This window comes from Oxyura jamaicensis, chromosome 5 (assembly GCF_011077185.1).
Source record: "Oxyura jamaicensis isolate SHBP4307 breed ruddy duck chromosome 5, BPBGC_Ojam_1.0, whole genome shotgun sequence".
Lineage (NCBI taxonomy): Eukaryota > Metazoa > Chordata > Aves > Anseriformes > Anatidae > Oxyura > Oxyura jamaicensis.
Genome location: NC_048897.1, coordinates 52,177,693 through 52,198,878, shown reverse-complemented (window position 1 = coordinate 52,198,878; position 21,186 = coordinate 52,177,693). Strand labels below are relative to the sequence as shown.

At 50.3% G+C, this 21,186-nt stretch overlaps 1 long non-coding RNA gene across 2 annotated transcripts in view; it reads right to left on the bottom strand.

The window, feature by feature from the left end:
- The window catches only part of LOC118168686, a 36,351-nt gene that overhangs the window by 7,348 nt on the left and 7,817 nt on the right, over positions 1 to 21,186 (bottom strand). For both annotated transcript variants that reach the window (XR_004751733.1, XR_004751732.1), the window contains exon 3: positions 6,368 to 7,962. This is a non-coding gene — a long non-coding RNA (uncharacterized LOC118168686). The remainder of the gene's footprint in view (positions 1 to 6,367; positions 7,963 to 21,186) is intronic.

Genomic DNA, 21,186 nt, shown 5'->3' with positions numbered 1-21,186 from the left:
CCCACCGGCATCGCCGAGTGTGGGGCATGGAGCAGGCAGCAACCTGCACCACCAGCTGCCTTCTGATTTTCCGTAAGGCCCCAGCTTTTAGGAGCACCCACTGCCATCAGAGGGGCCTTGAGCATCAAACATGCTCCAGAGAACAGCCATGGGGTGAAGCCAGAGCGCACTCAGAGCCTGCAGCCTGCACACTCGGCCCTTACACCAAGCATGCCAGCGATGATTTACAAAGGGTAAATTTGTAAGGGTAGGAATGGCAGGAAATTTTTGAGGGTAGGAAGGCTCTGCAGGAGGATCTGGATAGGCTGCACCGATGGGCCGAGGCCAACGGTATGAAGTTCAACAAGGCCAAGTGCCGGGTCCTGCACCTGGGGCACAACAACCCCAAACAGAGCTACAGGCTGGGAGATGTGTGGTTAGAAAGCTGCCTGGCAGAGAAGGACCTGGGAGTAGTGGTTGACAGTCGGCTGAACATGAGCCAGCAGTGTGCTCAGGTGGCCAAGAAGGCCAGCAGCATCCTGGCCTGTATAAGAAACAGCGTGGCCAGCAGGGCCAGGGAAGTGATTGTCCCCCTGTACTCGGCTCTGGTGAGGCCGCACCTCGAGTACTGCTTTCAGTTTTGGGCCCCTCACTACAAGAAGGACGTGGAGGTGCTCGAGCGAGTCCAGAGAAGGGCTACGAAGCTGGTGAGGGGCCTGGAGAACAAGTCTTAGGAGGAGCGACTGAGGGAGCTGGGCTTGTTCAGCCTGGAGAAGAGGAGGCTCAGGGGTGACCTTATTGCACTCTACGGGTACCATAAAGGAGGCTGTAGCGAGGTGGGGGTTGGTCTGTTCTCCCACGTGCCTGGTGACAGGACGAGGGGGAATGGGCTTAAGTTGCACCAGGGGAGGTTTAGGTTGGATATTAGGAAGAACTTCTTTCCTGAACGGGTTGTTAGTCACTGGAATAGGCTGCCCAGGGAAGTGGTTGAGTCACCATCCCTGGAGGTCTTTAAAAGACATTTAGATGTAGAGCTTAGGGATATGGTTTAGTGGAGGACTTGTTAGTGTTAGGTCAGAGGTTGGACTCGGTGATCTTGGAGGTCTCTTCCAACCTAGACTATTCTGTGATTCTGTGAAGTATTCTGTGAAGTCACATCACTCTCTGCTGTGACCTCCTCTCAGAAGGTGCACAGCCACAAGATGGACTTTCCCAAGCCAGCAGCAAGGTCAAAATGAAAGACCCTGAAGCACCAGCAAAAAGGTGATTGTTTTCCCCTCTTTAAAAATTCAGCATCTAGAAACGTGCATGGAAAGGGAGCGCTCGCAGCAAGGCTCCTGGTCTATACTTAGACTAATTACTTGCATCTTAACTACTTCGCAAACCCACAGAGAGAACCAAGTTAACTATTTCCCCATCTGAGGCTTTATTTTATTAATGAAAGCACCGCCAGAAGAATGACATGTTTGTTTTAATGATCCTGTTCCCCTAATTTACACAGCGCAGTCACTCTGCGTAGATTTGCAGATCAGCAAATGAACCTTGTTAGTGCGTATGTGCCGCTCATGCGGGCAAAAACACTAACTAGCTTGATTTGCTGATCAGCAGATTTGTGAGATATTTAAATGCCTGTACAGCTCTAATTCATTAAAGCAAATCTAATGATTTTCCCATCAGCATTTTCACACCACCCCTTACTCCCCTACAGGAACAGTGGCTGTAGCAGGCGGCGGCTCAGTAACGTGACAACTCTGCCAACACAGAGCCACGGGACAAAGACTTCAAGCTGCATCACAGCAGTAATCCTGCAGCACCTGCACCCTGCCAGAAGCACCAAGAGGCAAAAACGGGCCCCACACGTGGCTCAGCCCCACCAGCACCCACCAACTACCACAGGAAGGCTGAGCATCGGCCCTTGAGGATGCATCTCCCAGCTTATACACTCCTTTACACTCTCCTCTGTGCCTTGCATACTCTGCTCATTGCTCTTTGCAAGCTAATTCTCCTCCATCAAACCCCTAAACTTATATTTTTGGCTGTGAGCGTGCAGCTTCCTTCAAGCACACAGCCTCGGGTGGTAATCTCAGCCCTCCACTTTTTATCCGAGGTATATAAATGTCTATCACTTATATTGTGTGAACAGTGGGAGGAGCAGAACCCAGAGCCTTGCCGAGCTCCAGCAACCTCACTTCAAGAGGCAGAACCTGGTGAAAAGGTAAGAACTCTGTCAGGGAAAGCTGCAGCTTCCCAGACCTGCAAAGAGAGAAGCAGTGCCAGTCAGAGCAGCAGCTGGGAAGGGTTTTTTCTTCCCCAGAAAACAAACAAACAAAAAATTAAAAAGACAGACACTGAAGATATGGGTAATCAATATGAAAAGATTTTCCTGAAGTTGTGATTACATTTTATTTTGCTGCGTGATGCCTCCCTCTCTTTTCCTGATTTATTTCCTCAAATAGTGAAAAGTCTTGACCATGGGGAAAGCATTCCCCACATCCAGAGGTCTCCTCCAAAAACATCACTTTTCAGACAACATGAACAAAAATTAGCGACTCAGTCCCACCTCGTGGAGCTCCACACAAACACTGCCTGAGGCTGCCCAGCACAGCAGCTCTGTCCCAGTGCAAGAGGACAGTGCCCTTAGAAGGCACACATCCGTCCCACCCCTCCTGCCTTCCCCCGGCTTGCTCGCAAGCTCTCCTGCCCCTCCCAGGCTGCCTGTGCCAGGCTCAGCCTCCCCAGGTCCTCACCTCCACCCCAAAGGACTCGTGTCCAAAGCCAGCACTCTCACTCACGCTGGGCATTTCCCCAGGCTGCTCTGGAGCCTGGAGAAACCAAAGCCAAATCCCCTCCCCAGCCATTGACGGGTACTCCATTTGGCAGATATCTGGGCAAACCAGATGGATAACAATCCGTAAAGGACACTTAGCTCAGCCCCAGCATTAGCAGCTATACCTTGCACACAGATGGCATCTGAGCTGGCTTATTTGCAGAGGCACACAGGAATCAGCCCTGCATGGAGCAGGCTGGGTTTGGGGGACCACTGAAAATGTGAGTGAAACCCAAGCCCCAGGTTCACTAACATCTTAAAGCAAACATACAACAGCAGGATCTGTGTTAGTGCCTTCAGACTGGCTGAATGCCCGTCCTTGCCCTGCCTCACCCACCTTTTCCTTCCCACCTTCACTATCCTCACCCTTCCCTTCACCCTAATTCCATTCTACTGGATCCTCGCAGACATCCCTTCTGCAAACCTTACCCAAACGCATGCACAGTCAGGATGGGAAACAGTTGTGCACCTCCCAAGGAAAAGAAAAAAATTCCCAGTCCCCAAAGAGGAAGACTATTCATGCACAAAGTATGCAAAGTGTTCTGGTACCCACGGGGTTCATCAGCCCCGATGTATCGGCAGGGACAGTGATGTGGACACCGCTCGGAGTCATTTCACAGATCCCACAGCCCTGGTGGGTCTGCAAGGAGTGGGCACCATGCAGAAATTAAAGTAGAGGATAAGGAAGGGAAGAGCACCCACCAGCAGGCACCAGAAGCAAGCAGTGCCTGCACAGGACACCGCCAGGCTTTAGGTCCGACCCAAATGACCAGAACTTTCCCCACTTGTTTTGAAGCAAGCCTTCAAGCGAGCAGCAGCAATACAGCTGGTCACACGTCACTGCTGTGAAATGCATTAAGCCATTTGATTTAATAAATGATGCAATTACAAGTGTACATATTAAACATGACTGGCCAGTGTACAGCCAGCTCCCAAGCAGCGTGTTTCAGCAAAGCTGCTCTGTCAGCGTACGCCGGGCGAGATGAATTAACCAGACACACCGAGTGCTTCTACGGGGAAAGGCAGACGAGGCACATCTGTGTGTCCATCTCTATTAACTCAGCCCCTGCTTGGATTTCTGCCTTTGTGCCAGGAAACGGGATTCCTGCGAGGGAAGGCACAGAGCACATCACCAGCAGACACGGGTCATCCAGTGCATATGCCTCGCTCACACAGTGCACACTGCTAACAAAGTCTCGTGGCATCCCTCCGCCAGCACTGCACTTGGTCCTTTCAGGTACTGAGGAGCCAGAGATGCCACGTGGATAAGCATAAGTGAAATTTCAGTGACTGAAAATGCCCTCTCCTTTTCCTGCCCCAAATATCATATCAGAACAAACAAGAAATTTATGTCCTGAACTTTGCAGAGATGCAGATATGTAGGTATAGAGCACAAACCCCCATGAACAAATGCACCAGCCTCCTGCAGAAGCAAACTAGAGATAAATAATAATAATAATAATAAAATAGAATAAAATAAAACTTGTGCTATAGACTTGCACCAGCCCCTGGCCATGTGCCTGCTGTTGCTGGGTGCGTGACCAGTCTTAGCAGTCAGAAGTGATCAGGGTGATTGTGGTGGCCAGTGGGAAATGGTCTAAACCCTGAGTGGGCCAGCTCAGCTTGAGTGGCTTTAAGGAATATTTGGCTCTTTCACAACCCACCTCTTCCTCCCCTGGGGCAGTTCCTCTCGCTTAATCCAATGATTTCAACTTCTGAGCCCCAAGTCCAACAGAAAAGGAGCCCCACAGCTTACCCCTTCCTATAGCCCAGGAGAACCCACCCCATCGGTGCGTGGAGACTTCCCCCAAAGCAGAGGCCAAACAAGCAGATGCTCCCCTGCCTTCGCAATAAACAGCACTGAAATGCCAGCAGCTTGGGTTGCCCTGTGTGCTCAGGGTTTGGGTTTGTCTCGTGCTCCATCTGCATCCCTTGCGCTGCTCCCAAGAGGCACTGCATCAACATGTTATATTTGGGCATGAGGAAAAATAAAAATAAAAATGAGCAGCCTCTCTGGAATTCCTTCGTTTGCCATTTTATCATCGTTAAGAGCACCTACTTCCAGATGGAAATGCAGACTGGCATGAACTGCGAGCCTTCCCTGCTGCCTTCTGTTCACTCCTGCTTTGCCAGGAGAGATTATGTCCCCGGACAAGCTGGAGCTTCACGCCCACAGCAGACAGCCCCATTGAATCAGTCCTTCCCAGGCTCATTTTAGCCATTTGCATTAACTTTTGGCATTTGTTTACAAGCCCGTGGTCTGGGTCTGACAGATCTATATTTACCCGACTACATTAGGATGCTGTCAGATTATTTCTTTTTAAATGGAGAAATAGGGTATTAAGAATCATATTAAATGAGTGCCTTGACAAAAATATCATCGCACTTCTCTGCGAGGGACTCGGTGCCATTCCCTCGTGGCCGCGCTGCCACAAGGGCACCTTGCAGAGTTCTGAAACCAACTGCGCCCACTCCAACTTCACCCCGGTGCCCCTCATCCCAGTAGTTACTGCTGCAGATCTCCCTGTCCCCAAGCACGCTGTGAAAATTGAAAGATACACTCCTGTCTCCCAGCCCAAAGCCTCCTCGCTAGCAGCCAGCAGTGAAGATCCTCATCGTGGAGCGGCACAGAGCCAACGCGCACCGAGCGCCGCGTGCGAACGAGGGACGGAGCTAACTCGATTTTAACGGCACTGGACTGAGAAGCCCAAATCTAAAAAAAAAAGGTAAAATAGACAGAGAAGGATAGCCAGTTGTCATGGCAACAGGTGAGATATGAAAGCAAGAGCTGATGGAACCTTTACAGTTATTTAAATGCTTATTATAACATTATGCAAAACGGCTGAGTAAAGAAAGCGGAGAGGTTAACGTACTTATAAGAAAAACAGTCATCGTGGGATGAGCAAGGTAACAATTTATAAGTCAAAAATAAGGCCTTGTTTAAATAGAGCCATTTGAAATAATGATATAATTATGCCCTCTTAAATTAAGAAGGGAAATTTGTTTTGAAGGGTTGAAGAAGGAGGGGATTCTTGTTGGGCCACAGTGCTGGGTGCTAAACCACGTCTCCCCGACAGCACAAGTCCTCCTCCAGCATCTGCCCTTTGCAGCCCTCAGCCCCAGAGGGATGGCTCGGGGTGAGGCAGAGCCATTGCACCTGTGAACCAGCACTATTCCTCCTCTTCCTCATCAGTCTTGCCAAGGTCTTTTAGTTTTGGAACAGCTCCATTTGGGTCCCCGCTTTCCTCTCCAGGGCACGCTGTGCTCTGAGCGGTGACACAGCATGAGCACAGGTCACACCGTGGCAAAGCAGAGATTTGGGGCCAGGACTTCCTCTGAAATTCATTTTGTGCAGAACCAAGATATTGCCACACATGGGCAAAGGCAAATCAAGGAGTGTCAGAACAAGCTCAGCACCCACAGAAACCTGCTATGCCCCCATTTTCCTGGTCACGCACCCCCTGTATGAGTTCCACGGGCCCTGCCTCCACCTCTCATACATCCAGAAGGATTTATTACCCTTCTTCCTGGGAAGAAAGGAAAGGGATTCGTGTGACTTACCTCTGTGGTCCCCATAATCCACCCAGAGCCTGGATCGGGCCAAGAACCTGGTGGGAACTTTATTCTGGAGAGGCAGGCAGGAGACAAGCAGAGTAAATCCCAGCACATCTGCGCCCAGGTCTTCAGGCTCGGCTCCTTCCTACAGTCATTTGTCAAGCGCTTTTCATCTGAAACATGACTGTGGGATTCAATTACTTTATAAAGTCAATATTTTAGGTCACAGCTTATGCATCAACAAAGACATCTCCTGGGATTCGAGCTTAGCACGATGCAGCTCAAAGTAATGTTCCCTGCACTGCTCCAGCTAAAAAAGTCAATAAGGTGCGTTTGTTCCCCCCACATTTCACTCTCAGAGGCTGCAAAATTATTGTTCACTTTCATAAATTTAAAGCATCAAGAAGGAGCAAGCATTCCTGGCCGCATTATTTCCAAGGAGATAAAAGAGGATTGCTCCCCTGCTTCCCTTCCACGTTCTTGGCAGGTTTTCACTCCCGCTGAGCTAATAAACAGGCTCCGGTCAAAGGATTTGCTCAGGATGGCTTTGCCCACGGGAAGGGTCAAAGCAAGGTCTGGAGCATCACCGAGCCCCCTTGCTGAGATGAATTTCTGGTATCAGAGGCGGATTTTCAGCACTGGAGGATCACCAAGCACCCAGCCCATGGCCTCAGGCTGAACCCCCCAGCAAGGCAGTGCCCTCCGTTAGCTGAGGTGTCCCAGGAACACAGAGGGACCAAAGATGGCCCAGGGTTGGAGACAATGAAAACCTGAAGTGTTTGGGCACAGGGGAAAGGAAGGAGCCCTGCAGAAGGCCAAACCTTGCACGAGGAACTAGAGCTTGGCACAAAGCAGAGGTGTCAGTGAGGGGAAGATATCAGGACAAGCTGGTCACAACACCTTCAGGCTGGAAACTGAGAGAAGGCTTCTAATAATCTAAAAGAGAAAGGCTAGGAGAGCTCTTTCGGTGAGGGGGGAGGAGAGAGGGAGGACATCTGCCCGGTTTTTGGGTGGCTCTGGGTGGGTTAAGGAAGGCGGTGGGCACAGCCCCACTGCAACAGCAGAGAACAGGAGCTGGAGCCTCCCACCCCCTGCTCCACTATTGCAGCTTTGTCACCAAGCTGTACAAACATAACTCCTCAGATGTTAATTAAATGCTTCAGGGAGTCTAGGAATAAAAATTCCACATTTCATTCAGGATGGGGGCTCTGTCCCTCCTTGTTACGAAACTTAGCTCAATATTAAATTAAATACTTCAAGTTATTTTTTTTTCCCCTGAAATCATCCAAACAGTAAATTTTGAGTCTTTGTTTAACAGGCTATCTATTGATCTTTGCCAAGGCCACAGCACTTCATAAATCTCCACTGAAGCCAGAAAAGCCTCAAAAAAAAAAAAAAAAAAAAAAAAAAAAAAAAAAGGAGGGGATTAGAAGTTAATGCAATTCAGATCACTTTCTGAGAAATACTTTCAAGCCCTGAAGCGTATTTTCAGCAAAGAGACCCCAAGGAAGCCCTCCTGCTCAGCACTCACCATGGCCACAATGCTCAAGAAGACCCAGGAGCGCGACTGCACCCCTTGCAAGATCAGGGCTGGATTTCAGCTGGCCCCCACTGCCCCTGCTCTCCTGCCTCGAGGCTCAGCAGGGAGCAAAAACATGGTAAAGGTGCCTTTATGCCCTCAGAAAGAGGAGGAGCTTCACCATGAGAACCCATCAGGAACATTCAATTTGAGCTCTTTAGAAAGGGAGAATAAGTCCTGCTAATTAGCCTAGAAGATAATGAGGATAACCCGCCCTGGGCACCTTTCTGGGCTTGCTCCAGCTGGGGCTGGGGCTGGGGCTGGGTCCCCTCCTGGTGCTGAGCACAGCTCTGAGGGTGGCCGAGGGAGGTGGTCAGCCACCAAGGGCGTCCCCAAAAAACTACCCCAGCCCCAAATCAGCCCCACCAGGAAGAGATGGAAATCCTCAGGCCCTGCAATGGCTCTTTGTGCCGGTTTTCAGGTGTGCTTTAGGAGCTTGTTATCACCAAACAACCATGGAAGACTATTCAATTAGCAGAAGTTAGTTAAATGAGAAGACCAAACAGCAGCAGCGCCACGTTTAACACCAGATAGCACAAACACCCTCCTTTGACACTCTTTACCCATTGATAAGGTTTGATAAAGCTGTTAGCTTCACAGGCATTTTCTGGCAAATGAGCCATAAAATAGGAGAGTTTAAGTATTATCCCTAAATGGCAAACCTTCCAATTATGCTCGAAGAAAAATTACTACATCCTGCTAATTATAGCATCCATGGCTTGGGTTTGTTTGAAGAGAAGCTCACTTCATTTAAAATAAATACCAATTTTGAAACAAGATGGGGGTGTGGTGAGAGAAGAAGGGAAATGGGAGATGAGAGACCTGGAATGCATGAAGCAACCGCGTGCGATGGGAACATGCTGCAGCTGGTGCAGGGCACTGCATCCATCCTGCTGGGACAGCCCCATCTCCAGCACCCCCTTTAAACTGGTCCAGAGCTGGCTGCCAGCCTCCCGAATTACCTCGGGGATGCAGCACGTCCTCGCAGCTCCACCCGCATCCCAGAGCCAGGGGTTCTCCACCCAGCTCCGAGCTGGGACCTGCAGGCAGCAGGGCGGTGGCAGCAGCAGCGGGATGTCCCGCGTGTGCCAGGATCTGTCACGGTTTGGGGGATGCTCTTCTCCTGCTGCCGTGGGTAAGATGAGACGTGCAGGTGGATGCAGATGGAGTTGTGCATCTGCAGGTGGAAAACACTCCTTGACACCTGGGGCAGGGGTTCTGCAGGACAAGAGTGGCCTTCCCCTTGCGTGGCATGATAAATACAGCAGGAAGAGTCCTTTAATTCTCATTAGAAAAAGAATCAATTTAATAATAAAATATTTTTTACAAACACCCAAGTTTGGCTTCAGGGGCTGCGCAGGAGGGAGATGCCAGCAGCACAGGCAGCGGGTTACAGGCTAGTGGCACCAGAGCCAGACTCAAAACCCCCTCACCATTACAGGTTATTTTTAAGGCCATTTCCTCCCAGACAGGTCAGTGGGAGGCTCAGGACCATCTATCGGCTCCATTTACAGCAAGCTGGAGTTAACTTCGGTGCCCTCTTTGCCCAAATTGAGCCCTGCAGAGCACGCTGCCAGCAGTGGCTGAATGATGGAGCCAGGGCACCCACCAGGCGTGTAAATGGGTCAGGCACACACACACCATCACCTCCTCCTGGGTAAATCTGGGTGAAGTACAACAGCCAGCGTTAGGCAGGGGTAAAGCACCTCTCGGGCAATTTGGATGTGCTGCTCTGGGGTTCTCTGCTCAGCCCAGGTTTGCAGGTGACAAATTTGCCCTACCATGTCCCATTTAATGTTCCGCTTATTTATGGAAGGAGGAGGATGAACCCCCCGGGCTGGCAGACACCCACAGGACCCCTCAGCACCTGTAACAGGACCAGCAGCCGCCGGGCCAGCTCCCTCCATGCGGGTTTTTGGGACAGAGGCGGGTGCCATAGGGAGCACCCAGCCCCGGCGGCTCATGGAGCAGATCTCTGGGCACCATCAGCTTGGCTGCCAACCCAAAAGCACTGCTTTTTTGCAAGGATCCCACAAAAGGCTCTGTTTTGACTGGCAGTCCTGCCTGCGAACTCCCTTGCCCAACACCGAAACCAAAACACGCAAGGCGTGCAAACAGACGAAGGGAAACAGTTCTGAGACGGGCAGGGATGAATATTCATGGCAATATTTTGGTTGCATCCAGACTATCTTTATAGCACGCCAAGGCTGGAGCTCGAAACAGTGACAGCGAGAACAAGCCTAATTAGCATAAAAATAGTAATTAAGGATGCAAATGGAGTAGATGCTGTAATGAGGGCAGGAGGGCACCAGTGCCCCCTGCCCATCCCAGTGCCTATCCCAGCTCCCTAAGCTCAGTATTTCCCTCTGCTTGCACACTTAGCCTAGCACACTTAACGTGCATACAGGTGCCCGAATCCTGACACGAGGATGTGCTTTTAGGAAAAAAAAAAATAATAATAATAATGCTGGCAGCCAGCCCCATCTGCTCGGTCAGCAGCAAACACTGCGACTCCCTGGCACCTGAAAGGGTCCGAAGCAATGCTCAGAAGTGGTTACCTGAGCAGCACGCGCAGGTCCCTCAGTAGGATGCTCAGGTAACTGGTGGGCATGTGAAAGCCAGGTTCTTGTTCCTGCACGGCGAGCAGAGCACGCAAACGTGGGATTTGGATGGGCTGTTAAGAGAGATGGATTAAAAACTGGGGCTGTAGGATTTAATAACAGAAATGAGGAGATAGTGGGGTGGTGGAGAGACTTCTCAGAGCCCCGTGCTTCCTGATCCCCAGATCAGGACATTCCACGGCACATCGCCCACATTCACTGCTGCAGATGCCTCACCCTGTGGTTGTGTGCAGCCTGGCAGACCCTACTAAAAAAGGCATTAAATATGTTAATATCTATCCAACCCGCTGAGCCAAGTGACAGGTCTCCGGTATAAACGCATTGCCCTCGTGATAAAAGTGGTCATACTTTCTTCTAGGATTTTCAGAACCCTCTCACGCCAGATATGTCACAAGAAGACCGGCTATTTAGAAAGCTCTGGAAGTGCAGGCTGCTGATTTTTAATACGCATTGCATTTTATGGCTCAGCTACCAGGTTAATATGCAGTGTCAAGGATTTCAATGGGACTATATTTATAAGCATCATTAATTCATATGAGTTCATAATAATCCCATAATATGGAATTAGCAGTATTCTGCTTTATCCAAGGTGCTATTAAGATATATATCATGCAAAGACCAAGGCTGTTCCGCAAAGCAAAAATACAAAGGCAAAACAACCCCAGCAGCATGTTATTAGTAGGTGAAGTGTTAAGGAAGGAAAGCTCACTGAGCAGAGGTGGAAGCTGCATCTCCTCTGCTTTCCTGCATCACCACCGCTGAACACAACCCAGATCTCCACCCTCGACACCAAGCCTGGGCAGGGCTCAGCCCACGTTGTCCCTGTGCCACTCAGCTGGGTACCCAAGGGCACCTGGCAGGGGCGGGAGACCTGGGCAGCTTCCCAGAGCCTGCAGAATAAGTGCCAGCCCTGCTCAGGATCACATTAGTTATACAACATCATTCAGCTGGGAGCAAAAGCCCTCCAGAACATGTTATTTCTTAACCACCGTTATATACTCTGAGAGGGAAGCATTCAGGAGGAATTAGGAAAAAAGCAGATAAATGAGCAGGGAATTCAGGACTGCGCTCCTGGGACTCAAATTGGAAAAACCCACAGCGCTCGCTGTAAAACCTGCTGAAGATGACTGCAGTCAGCTTTGCTCTAGCCCCAGGAAAGGGATTTCCTGGGACTGCTTCGCAATTGCTGAGTTTGGGAACAGCTCGAGAGAGGACGCCCAGCATCACCTCTGGTCCCGACGGCAGCCTGGAAGCTTTGCTGAGCATCATCGAGCAAAGCCCCCGCAAACACCACCGCTCACAAACCACACCTGTACTTTTTTTTTCCATAAAAATGTTGAATATAAAGCAGAAAGGGGAAGCAAAATATTTCACCTACAAAGTGTAGGAAAAAAAAAAAAAAAAAAAAAAAAAAAAAAAGCCCTGTGTGGATGAACCTAAACCCAAAATGTCAGCGATTTCCCATGTGGGGTGGCCACAGGACCTCTGCAGCACTGCACCCACCAGCCACCGGCGTGGCAGCCCCTGGGGTGTCCCTGGATCCGGCCAATTTGCCAAGTCTGGGAGAAAACCCACCTCCAGCCCTGCAATAAACCAGCAAGCAGGTCAAAACCTTGCTCTTCAGCTTTTGAGAATCTGGTGGAAAAAAATAATTTAATTTTATGGATACAGGGAGCAGTGAGCTCAGCCCCGCGCCACACCGATGTCCTGGGCAATTTGCTGCCACCCCCAGGCTGAGTATCCTGGGCTTGCCACTAAACTCTCCCCCTCCTAAAAACTCCCTCCCCACCTTGGTTTTTGGTTTGGGGTTTTTGTTTTGGTTTGTTTTTTTACCTCCAAACATGTTGCTACAGCAACCCCAGCACTTTATCAGCACTCAGGGGAAAATCCAGCTCGGATTCGGCTGCTCCATGGAAACGTGTCTCAGCATCCCCTCGCGCCGTGTTGGGCTCCACAGCAGTGGGGATGAGACAGGGGTGAGAGGTGCTGCAGGGGCACCATCGGCATGGGAGAGCACCCCAAAAGCCCCTTGCGATGATCACAGCCTCTGCAACACAGCTGCGAGGGGAGAAGCGTGGGTGTGCAGGAGCAGGAGCACCACGTTGGCCACGGTGCACGCCCTAGGAGGCTCCTGTTGGAAATAGTTCACAGAATCACAGAGTCACAGAATCATAGTTCCCTGGTTTCTTGAAATTTTAATGCTTGGTGGAGTAACTGCTGACGCCGTGCTGACACACGGGGCTGGGTTCTGGCAATCCCATATATATCCCACTTATCACACCCCAAGACTTTGTCCTGTAGTGCGTGTCACACACCTGCCACATCTTTGGAGCATGTGACAGTGGTTTATGAGCTCTTTGGGGACCAGCTGGTGCACAGGGCCATTAGAAGGCCACTCGACCTGCTCTTACACAGCAAAATCATCGATTTTGTGATGTCTTTGGGTATTCAAGTGATGGAAAGGAGGGGCGGACTCTGCATCCTGCTGTGCCCGGAGGCGCACAAGAAGATGCCCACCAGCATTTCTCATACCCACACCACTGCAGCCATCTGAGGGGCAGCCAGCAGCAAACTGACAAAATGGCCAAAACAGCCATTTCCAAGAAAATTAGTGTGTTGATTAACGTGTGTGCTGAAGTAGCCACCTCTCAGCCCTGCACAACGGTCACGGCACTTTCCTAAAAGAGCAAACCCAGTGGCTCCAAAGGGCTCTCCAATGCTTTGGATGGAAAAGAAAACCCCAAACTAATCCAAGCATGCCTCCTAAAGATCTCTCCCATGGTGGTGCTGCTCTTCGTGGCTGGCTCAGTCACAGTGGTGGGGTGACCTCAGGCTCCTCCATGGCACCTTTTGTACGCTTCACTCAACACCCCCTAAAGGTTTCCTTGGCCAAAGTTTGTGAGCACTACCAGCAAAATACTCAAGTGCATAAAAAATTGAGCTCTTCCTCTTGATTTTGCATAATTTTCTTTATTCTGTCCTCCAAGGTTTCCCTCTCCCACTTTCCCAGCTTTCTGCTTTTTCCCAGGAGGGCAGGCCTCCCCCCAGCCCCACCACACTCGGTTCTCCTCTCTTCTTCCCCAGCTGCCCCGCTCGCATCTCGACGTATTTCTCCTCCATCTCGCTAACAAGCAGATTTTCGGCCTGGTGGAATTTAAGATAAAATTAATATATTGGCAGATATCCACAGCAGCCTCTCAGGTGTTCATATTGAAAATTATTATTTTCAACAGTTCATGGCTCATTTCTTTAAAATTAAAATTAGTGTTGTGGCAGCCGGGGATAATTTCCCAGATGCCTGCACGGAGGAGAGCACAGACCTGGATGACGTGAGGAACGAGGCTCTGCCACCCTCGGACATGTCCAGCCTCAGAGTGTCCCACGTCCATGCCACCAAGGGGTGACCCTGACACAGATTTGCCTTAGCAGCTGCACTACAGCAACGCAGCTCTTACAGGAAGTGTAATCTGGTGGAAAATGTTGCACAGGACAGAACAGGGACCAGCAGGTGCGTGCACAATGGGGGTAGCACAGGATGGGGGTATTTAGGGAAAGTACGTGGGTAAATGGAGCAGACCCCATGCTACAGGCAGTGTTTGGGTAGGGTGGCATCTGCTGGGTGACCCAGCCGTGGTGACAAGGACATCACCCATCTCTGCTGCTCTTTGAGGATAAAACTTGTGTTCGGGTGGCCACAGAGCTCTGATTTAAATTGGTTTCAATTTGTTCCTCTGCAAGAGCAGTTGCCCCATCTCCATCCCACTGTGCTGCATGGCCACCGTGTCCTGCCACCTCCGGACACCTCCTGCCACCTTCCAGCACATCACAGGTCCCCACACAGCACCGGGTACTGCACAACCTGTGGTCCCAGAGGAGAGCTGAGGACCCTGCTGTCCCCTCCTGCTCTCAGCCACCCAGCCCAGGGGTAACAGAGGCAGCAGGGACCGTGGGACAGCCTGGGGACAGAGGGACCCCAGCGGGTGTTTCCCTGGTGCTGAGCAAGGCACGGGCCCACATGGCACCGAAGCATCCTTACGCACTGTAAATTACCGGGAAACATTAATAAACAGCTCCATCTACTGACATCCTCACCTCCAAAACCCAGGCCCCGTGGGAGCATCCTGTGCCACCAGCCACATCCTGCCAGGGCTGAGCCAGCCCCGGCTGCCACCCCGGGCACAGCCCCACACAGCCCACGGGTCCGGGAGCACCCCGGCAGCATTCCCTGGGGAGAGCAGCGGTGTTTTAGGGGGGAATTAAAATCAGCCCCACCAGCCCACCTCTCCCCGGGCAGCTCGGCACCCACTGGGGGCAGCGGGCATCCAAAGGCACCTGTGAAGTACAAAGGCACTGAAAAAGAGCCAAAAAAAAAAAAAAAAAAAAAAAAAAGGAAAGAAAGAAAGTTTTGCAGGATCCTCATCCCTCTGCAGCAAAAATACTTGTGTGTTTCAGCGCGCCCTCCTGACACGGCTCCACCAGGGTTCCCTCTGATTTTCAGTTAATTGACATGAATTACATCTCTTTTCATCTCATCGAGTGAAACGCAATATCCCTTTAATATTGTCTTTCAGCCAAGGAGATGAGAATACGTTTGATTTGAAAGTGGTAACAAGCAAAGGGGTTTAAAGGCGGGACGTGGGCTCTTGAGCAGGTCTCATGACGTCCTCCCAGAACCCCCTTCTGACATGCCTATGGGATGAAGCCCACCCAAAACCCTTCAAAAAAAGACCAAAGGCCTTTAAAAAAGGGCCCAGCAGTGAGCTACCATCCAAGAGATGCCCAGTGCTCCCTGGCTGGACCTGTGTAGGCAAAACGGACTCGTCGCCCTTGTCACCCGTGTCACTAAAGCCACCAGCCCAGATTTCCCACTTTGGCTACTTATGGTAGGATGAAGAGAGATGCGTGAGAATCATGCCAAAACCCCGCCAGAAGCATTTGGAGCTAATTATCACCTTATAATCCCTGCCAAAAGACCCGCAGGGACAGGGCTGCATCTACAGGGCTGGGAGGTTCCAAGCAGGGGAAGCCTCCTGGTGCCCCCAGCCAGCATCACCCCCTGCGGGGCTGGGACCCCATGGGCAGATGCTCTTTCCCACACCAAAAATCGCTGATCTGACCACAAAACCTGGGCTTTGGGGCTGGGATGAAGCTGGAAATAATGCCCGTGCCCCTGCAGGAGCTGGGGGCCGTGCGGCGGCGCAGGGCTGGATTTGCAGCTGAGCAGAGATCACAGCCAGCACCAGAGCACAAAAACGTTCCTCATGCAACTTTAACCTCGCTGCACAAACTTAGTTCCATTTCCTTGTTAAAGTTTTATGCCTTCATGGGAGCTGGGGGGGGAGGGATCTGTCAGCGCTGCTGGCATTTTTTATTTGTGTTTTCACTCTCAACAGATAAATCAGCTTTTATCGCCTTCCTGGTTACCAACAGCCTCACAAAAGCAGAGGCAGGAGACTGAGAAAGGGCTGGTGGGGGTCTCTGGCCACAGGGCATTGAGGTCCCACTGCTCAAAGCGTGTGGGCACCGCGTGGCAGGGCGGAGAGCAGCGAGGAGGGCTCCCTCTCCTCTCCTCTCTGCTACGCCTGATGTGGCTTTGGGTTTGCAGAGCAGGCCGGACAACTCACCCGTGGTGATAACCCCCCACTGCAGACTGTAAATAGGAGATTTTCCTGCACCCCATGCAGGTATTGGATGGGTTGGCTTCAGCCCGTGAGATCAGCCCCACTTTAACCCGCCCCGGTGCACCCCAAGGACCAGGAACAGGGGCAGAGGTCCTGGGGCCACGGGCACAAATGTCCCTGGTTGGTGCACCCAGAGTCACCCCAAGGGACAAGACATGGGACACGACATCATGAGAAATTACTTCTCTTCCCTTGGAAAAGAACCAAATCAAATGACAACAGGCGCTAAAAGCTTGCTCATGCATCTGCAGGAAACCTCAGCTTGGCTGAGTTTTTTTTTTTGTTGTTGTTGTTGAGCTTTCACCCAGCCAAAGGGAAGGAGGAAATATCAAACCCACCCACAGGTTAAGTGAGCATTAAACCCTCAAGGCTCTTGACCCAAGGAAAAAAAAAATAATAAAAAAAAAATAAAAACAGGGATATGATGCAGCCAAACAGTAATGCATCTTTTCAGCAAGGGCTGTTGTAGACCACCTGAAATTCCATTTGCCATTTCTCTCTATAAATAACATCTTCTGGCAGATGCTCTGCTATTAAGGGGTGATTAAATTTTTTTTTTCTTTACCACTGCATCGAGTAGCTGTTTGTTTGAATATATAATGGATCACCACCATTGTCAGGGCTCCCAGGGCCTCTTGGGTGCCAACTTCTGCTCCCATGTGAGCAGTCTGTCCTGATTTCCTCCCCACAGGCAGTTGCTGCCTCCTTGTCCTCCATCCCCCATCCCCTTCCCCCACTGATGCACGAGTTTCCCTGAAAAAGTGTAATGACAGGCTGCACCAGGAGTTATTGCTCTCTGGGTCCAAAGGGGCCTCGCTGGGCACCAACCCTTCCCCTCAGCAAGGGGGTGCTTGGTGAGCTGCTTCAGGCTGTGAGCAGCCCCAAAAGGCTCACAGGGATTCACTGCGCGGGGCTGAGGCTTTCAGCAGGGACAGTTTGGGAAGTGATGGAGAGAGCAGGGCAACGAACATCTCCCCAGTGGCACGTCTGCGACAGCAGCGGAGGAACGCACCGGAGGCACCTCCTCCCCGTGCCACAAGCCCTGCAGCCGTTAATGACTGAAACAGCCACTTCCTATAATTAGATTTTCATAGGTGAAATGAATTTAGGCAGGCTGCGGCAAGTGATTAGGGGACTTAATGACGGTCTCTTTCTGCACCCGTGAGGATGCCCGGGGAAAGCTGCATGCCGTGACCTCAGTGAGAAGCAGGCACAGGATAACTCCGTAAATTTGCAGGCAGTGAGGGGAATGGACTGCTGGCAGGTTTAATGCACCCACAGCCCCTTACAGGCACAGGCAGTGGGAGATGGCAGTGTTGGGAAGGAGATGATGCCGCACGGGGAAACTTCTGCCCCCCCAGAACATCCACATGTCCCGCTGCCATCGCCCAGGCAGGCGTTGGCACTTACTCATCCTCACTCAAATCTACTTGCTTTGCTCCAGCCTCACCCCTAGTCCCCCTGGGGCACGGGATGCTCTTTCCCTCACCCCCACCAACCCCTCCTGTTCTCAGAAATGCCCTTTGCTGGTGCAGATTTGGTGGTTTGCTGCCTGTCTGTGGGGAGGGGGGTTTGATGGAGCGTCCCTTTTTTTTAGTCTCCCTCTGCAAGCAGCTCTTGAGAAGAAATAAAACACTGCAGCCCCAGTGTTTTATGGATGTCACCGCTTTAATATTCCTTTCAAAACAGGCTGTGGACATGAGAGGCCGGTTTGTCAATCCAGCCGTCGCCCGGGGCTAAGCTGCTAATTCTGCTGCATGGCTGAGGCTTGCACTGAACAAGCTGCTTTTCCAAGACCAAAAACTTTCCTGCTTCAGCATGGGGCTGCAGGTACGGCCGTCTCTGGTCCTTAAACACCATCATTCTCCTTATCTCACCTGGAGCTCGTAGTCCCCTTCGCGTGCATCGTGTCACCCAGCGCATCTCCCCTGCTACCTGACTTGCCAGAGCCTCTTCTGCCAAAACCCATCCTGAGGAGTTGCCTGGTCCCATATGTAATGGTACCCGGGCTTTCAGAAGTACCAGAGAATGAAACCGAGTGTCCCAGGCTCTGCAGCGAGCACAGGGCTCTGTTAATCAAGAGCAATGCACAAAATGGGGATGAGACCCCTGCAGGCTGCTTATCCCCAAAAATTCACAAGGGCAAACAAGCAGGTTCACACTGCGTCTGGGCTGATCCCAGGAAAGAACATGAGTGCACCAAGCTCTGCCAGAGATCTCCATCCCCAAAAACCCTTGAGCAGAGCAGTTTCTCCCGTCAGTGTTGGCTGAGCTCATCCCATGCACAGCTTTGGGTTGCAAAACTTATTAAATAACTCATGTTTTCTCTGTTCAGGTTGGCACTTGCTCTTCCGTGCAGTTTCCCTGTCTAATAAGGGCTTTGCAAACACTTCAGCCTTTCCTGCAGAGGAGTGCTGCTCAGAGGTCTCTCTCCTCTGCTCGGCCAGCTGTCCTCATAGCACGTGGAAGTGTAATACCTCCGGCGAGCTCCGCTTTTCTGCCAAATGAGATAGGAATTGGGCAGCAAGTTGAAGAATTAAGGGAAAAGTCAGCAATCATTTATTTCAGCCCAGCCCACCAAAGTCCTTGGGGAGAGCAAACATTAAATTCCTTGTTAAATTCCTCCGGGATGAGGACCCCAATGCCTCCCCAGGGAGCCCGCTCCATGAGATTTCATGCAAACAGCCCTCTCTGGTTTTACCTTGAAATCACTTGTCTTGGAGAATCAAGATAGACCCCGGGCAGCTTTAACACACAGGCTAAATTTCTATTCTGACGTTCACATTTTTACACCACTCAAGCCAGAAAATAAAATTATTCCCATCCTAAACCAGATGTTCCAGCTGAAAAGCAAGGCATGATCACCGGCCTCTGATGCTTAGCGCAAGCACTAAACCAGCCAAAAGCACATCCTCATGAAATACATCAGCCCGGTCCTACTTCTAAGGGCTCAGATCCAACGCCAACCCCAAACCGTGACTGGAAGCAGCCCCAGTACATCAACTGTGCAAGAAAGGGGGGGATTTTCCCTCTGCCAAAGATCTCTGAACAAAAATAGAGGTAAACAGCTCCTTGGTGAGCACTGAAAACAGCTTCTGCTCCAGAAGCATCCAGCTCACAGATGCACCACCTTGAAAGGAGAGCATATCCAGCAAGGTCTAATGAAAAATGGTGCTGGTTTATTTAGTGTATCACGAGCCGTATCTCCCCGCTGTTCCCCGAGTGCCGGCTTTAGCAGGTACAAAATCTGTAAAATCTTCAAACATTGCCTCCAGGCAAGAAGTTAATCTTCTTTTCCTTTGTTGATAATATTTATCTGCAGGTTATATCTGTTACAATGTAATTTGCACTCCCCAGATCGGAGGACGGGCTTCATGACAAGGAAGAGCCTTGCGCTGGGACACGGATGTGGTTCCCCATCGCTCACCCCAGCGATGGCAGCCGTGGGTACCACGTTACCCCTCTAAACACGATGAAGTTTCATTGTTCATTCAAACTGCTGCAATGAGGCATCCCCAGAGTGATCAAATAATTGTTTTTAAAAGCACTGCATCCTTATGAAGCTTTAACATGATGCTTTAAATGATTGTTGAGAGATGAATCGAGTGCACGGGGGTAGTTGGTTTCCGCACTGTGAACAGTATGATGCTGTAAATGTTGGAAAAAAATGGTCAGATCCCCAGGGCCGAAGATCACGAAGAACTCATGCACTTCCCTGCCCACAATCTTTTTCATCATATCATTCCCACGATGTCTGACCTGACTTAATAACCTTCTAGGCATTTCTTTCTTTTGTTAGTACAAGTGCATAAATAAAATCAGCACTTCAAAACAAACTTCAAACCCTGATTCCTGTGTCTACACCAGGTATAGCGAGTGGCTCTTCCACAGGAGCCTGGCACCTGTGACACACACCTGCCAGGGCACCTAGCCCAGGTCCCAGTCTCCATCTCTGCTTGCTGGTCCTTTCCCACCTCGCATTCTTGTAGCTGACTATTGCTGTTGTTACTGACATCCATTCTGGTTTTCTCCAAACATTTTTTTAGGTAGTTTAGTCCCACATCAATTTTCCCATCTGTTTTTTTCATCTCCCAGTTGATGCTGGCTCAGCACAGCCATCCTCATCTGTGCTGCTTCCAGCACGCCTGGGGACAGCTTCCCCTGATGCCCTTTGCTCTCCATTTCAGCCTTTCAAGTTTTATTTGCATCATTCTTTTATCCTGATTTTTAGTAATCAAGCTTATTGTCTACTTCATACATGCATCTTTTTTGACTAAGACCAATGAGGATTTCTTTGAGCAGTTGCCTGCATTCCTCAGCACCTTCCCCAGAATGTCCCACTTGCCTTTCCCCACAGATGCTATGCTTCGTCTCCTGGAAATACATCATTTTTAGTGCAAGCTCTTCTTTCTTTCATTCCAAAGGGACTTTCAGTCAATTGGCTTTTCATCTTCGTTAAGCCAGCTCACCCCTTTCAGCTAGGCAAAGTCCACAAGCTCACTTTATTCCAATCATTTATTCCCCCTCCTATTATACACATTAAAATAAATATAATTATTATTATTGTAATAAAAATAAATACATAAATCCAGTATCTAACCCTTGCAGCTCCGGTATTTCTCAGCTGGCACCCTTCCACATGGGGGTTTGCACCAACTCGATCTGTGATGGTTTGTTGTCTGTGTTTACCAAAAAATAAAAAATAAAAAAGACATGGAGACTAGCACATGTCCGTCAGCTGTATGAGTTATGTATAACACAACAAAAGAGAACTGAAACTACTGATTGTTCAGAAAGAAGAAAAAGAGCTAGTGCCATGTAATTCGTCATGGATCAGCAACACAAGATCACAGCTACCACTGTAGAACATATGGGAAGAAGAAGAAAAAGGAAAGAAAGAAAGAAAGAAAGAAAGAAAGAAAGAAAGAAAGAAAGAAAGAAAGA